Source organism: Panthera onca, chromosome C1 (genome assembly GCF_046562875.1).
Source record: "Panthera onca isolate mPanOnc1 chromosome C1, mPanOnc1 haplotype 2, whole genome shotgun sequence".
NCBI classification, from domain to species: domain Eukaryota; kingdom Metazoa; phylum Chordata; class Mammalia; order Carnivora; family Felidae; genus Panthera; species Panthera onca.
In genome coordinates, this window is record NC_138346.1 from 127,922,692 (window position 1) to 127,933,196 (window position 10,505).

A 10,505-nucleotide genomic window follows, 5' to 3' on the forward strand; every position below is an offset into this window, starting at 1 on the left:
GGTCCCTACCATGTGCTCTGTGCTAAGGCCCTGGATGGAAAAGGTGTGCGCGATACATTTTATGTTTTGCAAGTCTTATTAGACCAGCTGGAGAGGCAAAGCCTGTTTGTAACCTAATGTCAGCTGAGGTAGCATGTCTTTTGAGAGTGAAATGACACTGGCTAAACGCCCGTCCGTGTCCTGTGGAAAGTCCAGTGCCCTCCCCAGGATTTCTGTGAATTAGTAGGGGGACTTAGATTTTCATGGTTACCTCTGGCTCTAGTTTTCTGCCTCATCTGAAGTGTTACTCACTATTCTGGTGTTGTGACTGTTTCTTCAGTTCCTGCTGTCAATTCAAATACCGAACACGGCCCCTTCTCCTTTCAACCCCCACCCCTATTCCAAAACAACTGCAAAAATAATGCTGTAACATGTAGCAGAACTTTTAATGAAGGTTTGTGGGCCACAGGGGAGAGATTACATCACCTAGCAAACAATTTAAAATCACATTTCTGAAATGTTCTGTAAAGTTATTTTGGCGATCTCGTCACCTGGGGTTTCTCACTGGCCACACCACCCCACAGAGCTGCCCTGGCCCACTGCTGCCTAATGTGGCTTCCTTGTTACTCCCTTCCATCCCCCCACCTCCCTCTCTCCTCCTTGATTGACTCTGGAAGGCCAGATTCCTCTCTACTGTGATGAGTAATTCAGGCCCCCCCTCCCCGTGCCCTTTTCTGAAATTTCCCCTGCCCCACCAAGCCCACCTTTTTCTATCCAGAAGCCCACCAGGTTTCTGACAGGTTCAACTCTTTTAAGAAAGAAGTTGTGGTTTGGAATGACATCTTTTCCACTGGTTTGTGTTCAGGAGTGGGAAGAGTGTAAAATACTTGCTTCTGGGGCCCCAGAAGTCTTAGTCAGAGAAGCCCATGTTCCAACCACCCCGCCCCATGGGGCCATCTGTTTGAATGAGGCCGTGGAAGTGCCTGAAAGGATGCATACTTCTGCATATCCTCATCTTAACTGTTCGGATTCTCTCTTCTGCCCACTTTTTCAATCCCCCAACTTCTTTCTCGGGGGTATTCCTGTATCAGAAGGGACAGAGAGTAGGGGACCGGGATACCAGATTTATCCACAGCGTGCCAGACTGGTATCTTTCTCCTTATCTCCCAGCTGGGGCCAGGAGCCATACCTGCCCACCCAGGAGTCTTTGGATATATGGCCTAAAGTAGCTTTCATCCTGTGGCTTTGTCCAAACTGTTGTCAGAGTCCAGGGATCAGAGCTGCCTGCTCAGAGAACAGAGGGAGAGCCAGTTGGAACAGAGGTGAAAACTCCACATCCCCAGAATAGGAAAACATGTGACTTAGGATAGCTTATTAAAAAAACAAAAAAAAACAAAAAAAACATAGATATGTCTTTTGGACTTGATGTGTAAAAAAACCCTATTGTCTGAGAGCTTTGTCTCTCAGATCCCAAGTTCTGCCATGCATGTTAGCAACCAAACTGCCAACTTCCTGGAGACAGGAGTTCAGCCCTTCTTTGAGTCCTCCTGAATCAGGGTAACAGGTGTCAACACCTCGCTCACAGAATTGGCCGTTGCTGCTGCTGAGGATGCTGAAGACAGGAACAGGCCTAGAAGAAGCAGCTCCTTTGCCATTAGAACGAGGAAGGAGGCTGACTCCACTTACCTGAGTGCCTGGCCCAAGGGGGGTGTGGGGTGGTCCACCTACGGGAATTGGGTGCTTAGGCTAGAAGGCAGGATGGACAGTACTCCTTGCCCTGGAAAAGGCAGCAGGCCTATGTGGTTCATGTCAGGCCAGGGCCCAGGGCCTTCCTGGAAATTAGCCTGCTGCAGAGGACATGATTGGCTGCCACTGCCCCCACCATATGTGGGCTGGAACCCAGAGGACTCACCCAGCCAGAGAGTGTGATGACATAACATGGGTGAGAGCTGTTGTGTGCTGCCCCCCCCCTCCCAGATGGCCTCACATGGCCCAGCTAGGGAGGTTGCCTCTTATGGATGTCAAGAAATGACCTGTCCTGGGGGCACCTGGGTGGCTCTGTCGGTTATGCTTCGGACTTCGACTCAGGTCATGATCTTGCGGTCCATGAGTTTGAACCCTGCATCGGGCTCTGTGCTGACAGCTCAGAGCCTGGAGCCTACTTTGGATGCTTTGGATGCCGTGTCTCCCTCTCTCTCTCTGCCCCTGTCCCTCTTGTTCTCTCTCTCTCTCTCTCTCTCTTTCAAAAATAAGTAAACATTAAATTTTTTTTTAATTAAAAAAAAAAAAGAATTGACCTGTCCTCAGCCCACCCAGCCACCTAGCTGACTCAGCAGCTCTGAGCAAGGTCAGGTGGGTAGGTCAGGGCTCACTCCCCTGAACGGCACAACCCACACCCAACGAGCAGGCGCCAACATTTGAGAACAGCAGAGACCCAAGGATGGGTGCACCTGTTGTGTGTGGTGGAGGGAAGCTGCCAAAGAGCCTAAGGACCAGAAGGGACCCTGCCCTAGAAAGGAGTAGCCTGGGGATAGAGATGAATTGGGGGATGCCATCACCAGAAATGTGGTGGCATTGGGGTGTCACACATGGGCTGAGTCTTGCCAGTCAAATTCACTCTTCTGTCTACCCCAAAACTTCCTCTCTACATTCATTCATTCATTTTTTTTTAATTCATAAAATATACATTGAATGCGAAAGATGTGTCAGGAGCCGCACTAGATATTGGGGCTACAGAGACAAAAGAAGTACTGATCTCTACCAGGGGACAGATGGCGGGGGTGTGTGGGGGGGTGGGGAATGGGGGGTAGGGGTGGGGACAAGCAGGAATGGTGTTGTAGAGGCAGCTGCTACTTGAGCTGACTCTTGACATATAAGCAGCCGGACAAGGTAGGGAAGGGATAGCATGAGAAGAGGCAGGGCAATGAAATAACTTGGTATGTATTATGGGAACTGTAACTATTTCAGCACAGGTGGGGCACAGGGTGCAAAATGGGACAGAGTGACAGCTGAAGTTGGAGCCAGATGGTGCAGAGCCTGGCAAGCCGTGGGTGGATGGCAGGGATGTCCACCAGGATGGGGACATGGGAGGAAAAGCAGGTCTGGGTGGAGGGGCTGCTGACATAAGGAGTCTGCTTCAGACATACCGGCTTTGATATGTCTGTGCAGCGCACTGTCCCCGACTCCCAGGGGAGCCTAGGCTGGTGCCTTTCACACCTGCCTATTCCCTGCCAGGCTGGCATCCCCACCAAAGCAAGGCCAGGCTCACCCTGGAAGCCTCTCATCTTCTATAGGCCAGGCGGCACTTTAACCCTCCTAAATGAAAGGTGCAGAAAAATTGTAGGAGATTTCAGATGACAACAGAAGCAGGGAAGCAAGGCTCAGTGGCTCCACGTTCAACAGATCCGCTCCAACCTCTTTCTGTCCCAAGGCCTCCATGTTGCACAACTCTGGGAGGCGCCATTAATGTTGTAATTGACGTGAAGGGGGCCCCTGGAGCAGGACTCCAGATTGCTTACGTGTCCTCCTGGCCCTGAGGGACTCCCGGAGACGAGGCTCCCAGGTGCACCTCTATATCTCTGAGCACTGGCTCCCACCCAGCTCCTTCACCCCACATGGCCAGTCTCCTCCCCCTGCCACCCTCTTTAACTCTAGCCTTTTGGGGAAGATGGATAGTCCCCTGGGGGCCTTCTGCTTCTCTGCCTCCTCCTCTGCTTATTATGATCCTATTTTTTTTAATTATTTTTTTTAAGTAGGCTCCATGCCTAACATGGGGCTCGAACCCATGACCCTGAGATTAAGTCGTATGCTCTACCAGCTGAGCCAGCCAGGCACCCCTGTTACGATCCTATTTATTATTTATTATTGTTTTGAACATTGTAGGAAAGAAAAACCTGTGAAGATAAAAAATCTCTTCATGTCTTTCTAAGTTCACTTCTGGTTCTTGGCAATTCACAGAAGCTCGACTCTTACATACCTATGCTCAGTAGATGCATGTTGCTTTGTGTCCTCCTGCTCTGATCAGATTACAGTATTTCGAAAACACATTACCACATACGCAGACTGCTAACACGCTTGTCCTTGTCAGTGTTTCCCAAGCATTCCCTCATCTTGCCATAAAAGTTGTCTCCGTCGTTCTCCCAGCGCTGGGCACTGGTTTCCAGTTTAGTGCAACCTGAATATAGCGTGTGTCAGTGTAGGAGGCACAGTGGGATAGGCTTTCAAGCAAAACAGACAAGGTTGGTTCATGGCACCAGGTCCTGCCAGAGGGAAGGAGCAAAAATGTAAACAGTGGGGCCAATTGTCCTGGCTGTGAATAGGACCCAGGGAAAGGCACCTTTTGGCCACAGGGGATGTGAGGCCCAGTGCTTGGAACTCGTGACAGCTGACTCATGGGGAGGCTGCGTGTCTAGCGTGGAGCAGAGCAGGGCATCTGGGAAGACAGAGATGTGGCCTCAAGTCTTGACTCTGCTACCAATTTGGCTGCCGGAATCCTGGGACTTTCTGGGGCCTTCTGGGCCTCTGTTTCCTCATGCAAAACCGGGTGATAGCTCTCCATCTGGGGTTTGTGATGATCCAATCTAGTAAGATAATAAATATAAAAGAGCTTTGAACAAGTTACAAGTATTGTGCAAATGTAAGGCACTAAAATGTGGCTCCAGCTAAAAATCTGGAGGGGAACGCGTTATTGTTGAGGATTTGGAATTCTCTGTGTGCCCTGCTTCCCAGAATGAGGAGCAGCGGCAGAAACCTGCTTGCTTCGGGAAAGGTTGTCACTGCTGGTGCTGAGTACGTGGGGATTACTGCCTCCAGCACTGGGGCCGGAGCTTCGGGAGCCGCCAGCACGCGCCACTCCCCTGGCCCAGCCTGGCCTGGGGTCTGGCTACTGTGTATCCAGCAGCCCCTCCAAACTCCCTCAAACTTGGACCTGAAATCCTGATATCTTTCTTCAGTTTTCAGCTTTCAAAGCTACAGCCCATTAAAGTTAAGGCTGAGCAAGCTTCCAGTAATGGTAAACAATGTTCAAGAAATCTGTTTTGATGGTTCTTTGTGCTACTTTGTGTACTTTCCTGCCCCTATGAGTGTGTGTGTGTGTGTGTGTGTGTGTGTGTGTGTGTGTGGTAAGGCGTTTACCAAAAAAAGCAGACTCCAGAAATTGTGAAACTGGCCTTGGGCACCAGCTTGTGCCCAGGTCTCTGCCAGTCAGTTATTTATTAAGCACAGGCTTTGTGTCAGGAGCCGTGCTGGCTGCCAGGGAGCCCGCGGTCAACAAGACAGACCCTGTTCCTGTCCTCATGGGGCTTGGAGTCAACAGCTGAACTTTGTCACAAAATCTGGGCCTCTGGATACCTTCTCCTCCCTCTCTCCATGTGCCCCACCCTACAAAGTCCTTCTGAGAAGCAAACTTGCCTTTACCACGCCAGACCCCGGCGTGGGGAGGAGGGCAGCACTCCGTCTCCAGAGTTCACATCAACGTACCCACTCTTGGATTTGTCCTGAGTCTTTTAGAAGTTTCTGAAATATCGTCTCCCTGGCAGGTAGCCTGTCTCAAGACAATGGAGAGTGGGCTGGTGAGAGGAGGTGCCAGTTTGCTGCGATCGGGGACTGCATTGTGCGTCTACACCTCTCACAGGCCCAGGTTCCCCACCTGCTACCTGCCACCGGCCCCTAGGACTGGAAATGGTCTTGGATTTGGAAGAGACAGGAGGTTGGCCAGGTTGGTTAGGTCTGTTGTTGGGTGCCAGGAGAGGGATTTGCCTTGGCTGGAAGGGCACTGGGGCCGGATGCAGTGGGATAGGCAGGAGCTGCAACTCCCAAATTTTCTGGTGGCCAGTCACCTGCCCCCTTTGCCCCAAAGGCCCTGCCCTGTGGTTGGCTTGTTGGAGCCGGAGGAGAGTGGTCAGCTGTTGGTGTGGAGGCTGCTGCTGGGTGGGAGCTCGCCTTCCTCACCCTCTCTGGTGTGCAGGGCGGGCCCCATTGCATCACCCTTGGAGCCTCTGCTCCTGGCTTTGCAGCCAGCTGGGCCCCTGGAGGAGGGACTCTCCCTGTTTTTCAACAAACCATTAACCATTTCACCCTCCCGGCTCTTCCTATAGCTGGCCCAGATTGCCAGCGCTGCCCCTCATACCTGTCTGTCTTAATCCCGCAAGCCTCCCTCCTGCTCCGCCGTGTGCAGGAGTTCTGCCGGGGAGGCCTTCTGAGGGTCAGGGACTCCACCTTTACCCATTGCGAGCCTGGCCTCTTCCCCAGGAAAAGAGTTAACCCCCCTCTTCCCCGCCCTCAACATTTGTCCCATTCTGCAGCAGTGAGGAAAGACTCCTCAGCCTCTTGCATGAGCTCATGCCACTTCCACACTCCAAACAGAGCCTGGACAAAGGGTCAACACAACGTTTTAGACCAAGGGCAACAGTGGGGCCCAAGCAGAGCCCGGGAGCTAGGACATTAACCTTTTCCCACAGCCCCCCCTCCAGCCATTTCCTGCAGACCTGGTTGGGCCCTTGCCCCCCGCCCCCCCCATAGGGACTCAGGGACAGAGTGGGCGGGGTGAAGGTCCTAAGGCGCCCACAAGGGTCTGATGGAAGAGTCTGTAGTACACAGTGTTTCTCTGCTCCTGCTTGGGTGGTGGGGAGAGGAGGGAGGCAGAGAGGCCCTTCCAGGCAGTGAAGCCCAGGCCACATTCCCGCTCAGGCCTTTTATCTTGCAGCCCCAGCATTCCCCTCATCACCCCACCCATCCCAGGGCCTGAAATAGCCTGAAACTTGAGCCAAGCCTAGGCCCAGGTCCCAATTCTAGTTCCACAAACATTTGGCTGCACCATAACTCGTAACATCCTGGGCTGAGTCCTGTGGGGCATGCAGAGATGAGTGAGGCCCAGCCCCTGCCCTCAGGGAGCTTGCAAATTGTACCCTGATGACTATAGTCACAGGCCTAAGATACCAGTGGATGAAGAAAGAAAGAAGTCCACCCTCTGGGGGTGGCCTCCTGGAGAGTGGATGTTGTTGAATTTTAAAGGACCAGTCTGATTGTCACAGGCAAGAATGAGGGCCCCCCATTCCAGGGGAACAGCAAGAGCAAAACCATGGAGGTGTAAAACCCAGAGTATGTTCTGGAACATGGCCCACAATCTGGTTTGACCGGAGCTCACGGGAGAATATTGAGCTGCTTATGGTTTCCATGGCTATGTCATTTAATTTATCGGTGAGTGGTCTAGACTTCCTAGAGGCTGAGGGCTCCCAAGAGACAAGGGCTTATGGGTCCACAGAACTTTACAGACTGGGAAGTCAAGGCACAGAGAGATAAAGAAACTTGCTCAGAGGTAGAAAACACATTAGTGACAACGTGGGGACTGGAACCAGTTTCTCCCACCTTGTCTGTCTTTGCCGGGTTCTGATCTCTCAACCCAAGGAGCTTAATCCATTGAGCTGACTGGCCCAGCAGACATTGCCACCCCTTAGGGGGCCAAGATGCTTGAAATGAACAGCCTGTGTGATCAAGGATGAACACAGAGATTCAGCCACATGAACGTTCCTCATGTTGTTGTGCATAAGAAAGGAATAAATAGCTCCATGACACTCGATGGGGAATAAATACTGATATTCCGTATTTTGCCAGCTTTGTTTGTTTAAAGAGAGCACGCAGGGGAGGAGCAGAGGCAGAGAGAGAGAGGGAGAAAGACAGAGAATCTTACTCCGGTTCCACAGCCAGTGCAAAGCCCAATGCAGGGCTTGCTCTCACGGCAGTGAGATCATGACCTAAGCCAGAACCAAGAGTCAGGTGCTTAACCGACTGAGCCACCCAGGCACCCTGCCAGGTTTATTTAAATCTGATCCCAAGCAGGGCACCTGGGTGGCTCAGTTGGTTAAGTGTGCAACTTCAGCTCAGGTCATGATCTCACGGTCCGTGAGTTCGAGCTCTGTGGCAGGCTCTGTGCTGACAAGCTCAGACACTGAAGGCTGCTTTGGATTCTGTGTCTCCCTCTCTCTCTGCCCCTCCCATGCTTGCACTGTCTGTCTGTCTGTCTGTTTCTCAAAAATAAACATTTAAAAAAATTAAAATAAATAAATAGAATAAATAAATCTGATCCCAAGTCCCATCCACAGTTGGTGGGAAGTTTAAAGTCATTATTAGGGCCTCATCCCCTGGCCCATTGGATTAAAAACAAAAAACAAAAAAACAAAAAAAACACCAAAAACCCAAAAATCTCCAAATAAGCAAACAAAGGATTTGATCTTGTACAACTGGGGCAGCTGGTCCTTATTCAGTGAAAAAGGCCACAGTTGCATCTGCTTCTTGTAGTACATGCTGAATGTTGCTCCTTCCTGTCTGAATGCTGCTTCCTCCTCGTAACCAGACATCCCATACCAGGTTTTTGCCACCTGGGAGGCACAGGGGGGTGAGAATGTGTGTTCCAGCTGGATCTCAGCTTCTGTCACCTGTGGACACTCGTGACCTTGCACCTTCTTCTCAGATACAGGAAGTCACTGTCCCGCAGGTAAGGCTCGCCCTCCCCCGCTGGAAAACTAGCTCCAATCCTCTCCAGCCTCCAGGACTGGAAGCTCTGGCCGCCCTCCTGGGAGGATGTGGGGAAAATACTTCACATTTTTTCCTGAAGAGTCCACAGCCAAGAAAACCACATATAGCTGATTTCTCAATCACATTATTCCACCACATTAAATGTTCAATTAATCACCCTCTCCCATTTCCAATGGCAGAAGCAAAGTACAGCAGTAGGCGACCAAAAATATGGTCAAAGCCATGCCGTGCGAGAATGCTTAAGGAAATGAAAGATGCCCATGACAAAATTGCTAGCCGGAAAGGGTAGCTTTTATGGTTTTTTTTTAACGTTTATTTTATTTTTGAGACAGAGAGAGACAGAGCATGAACAGGGGAGGGTCAGAGAGAGAGGGAGACACAGAATCGGAAGCAGGCTCCAGGCTCTGAGCTGTCAGCACAGAGCCCGACGTGGGGCTCGAACTCACGGACCGCGAGATCATGACCTGAGCCGAAGTCGGCCGCTCAACCGACTGAGCCACCCAGGCGCCCCAAGGGTAGCTTTTAAAACCGTGTTACGGTGTTGTGTACAGAAAGGCTCTGCTTCCCCCTCCCCACCGTTGTGCCTCTCCTGCGTGTGTCCTGCACTGGACACAGAACACTTTGCTTCTGGTCACCAAATGTGGAGAGGTTTTTCCCCACGACGAAGCAATTCTCTCTGACACCAGCTGGGCTCCCACAATTCAACCCAACTCCAACACCATCGACCAGGAGACAGTGTCAGATGCCCCAGGTTAAGGGCTCACTCCCACAAGACTGACACCCCCACACCCCTCCCCAGTCCCAGTTCAGATGCCAGTCGCAGGCTCAGGCTGTCCCTTGTGCTTCTGGCCGGCCAGCTGTAGACGAGATTCTGATGACCCCCTCCTTGGGTTTGATTCATCTGCCAGAGCTGCTCATAGAATTTAGGGGAACACTGACTTATTTTTGCCAGCTTCTTATAAAAGGATATGAGAAAGGATATGGTGCTGCTCTCCCCACACCTCCATGTGCTTTCTGAGCTCTCCAAGTGCTTGTGCGAATTGATGGACCTTTTATCATGCAGGCATGATCCATCATTAAGTCCATTTTCAGCCATTCTCCCTTCTCGGAGAGCCTTAGAATTCCACACTTCTAATCTTGGTCTTTCCAGTGACCAGCCCCCACCCAGGAGCCCACCGATAGCCACCTCATTAGAACGAGAGATGTCCTAGGGCTCTGCACTTGGGAACTTACAACGGTTTTAGGAGCTCTGTGCCAGGAAATGAGGGGGAAGAGGCTGATATATATTTTCTATTATCCCCAAGTGTCAACCAATTTTTTGATAAACGTAAAATCATATATTTATACCCCAAAAAACTGAAAATGTAAACACCAAAATGTTAATTTCCTCTCTGAGGTGAGATTGCAGGTCATTTCTATTTTCTCATTTGTGCTTGTTTTTCTTCTCTAAAAACTTGAGGGGTGCCTGGGTGACTCAGATTGACTTCAGTTCAGGTCATGATCTCGTGGTTTGTGGGTTTGAGCCCGGAGCCAGGCTCTGTGCTGACAGCTCAGAGCCTGGAGCCTGCTTCGGATTCTGGGTCTCCCTCTCTGTCTGCCCCTCCCCCACTCACGTGCACGCTCTCTCTCTTTCCTCTCTCAAAAATAAACATTAAAGAAAAAGTAAAAAAAAAAATCGACAATAAGTGCATACTACCTCTGGTGAATAATTTGAAGAAAAATAGAATTTTGTTTAATGTTTTGTTTATTTATTTTAATTTTTAATGTTTATTTATTTTTGAGAGAGAGAGAGAGAGAGGGCATGAGCAAGGGAGGGGCAGAAAGACAGAGGGAGACACGGAATCCGAAGCAGGCTCCAGGCTAACCCATGGACCATGAGATCATGACCTAGGCCGAAGTCAAATGCTTAACTGACTGAGCCACCCAGGCACCCCTATTTATTTATTTATTAAAGTTTATTTATTTATTTTGAGAAAGAGATAGCATGAGTGGGG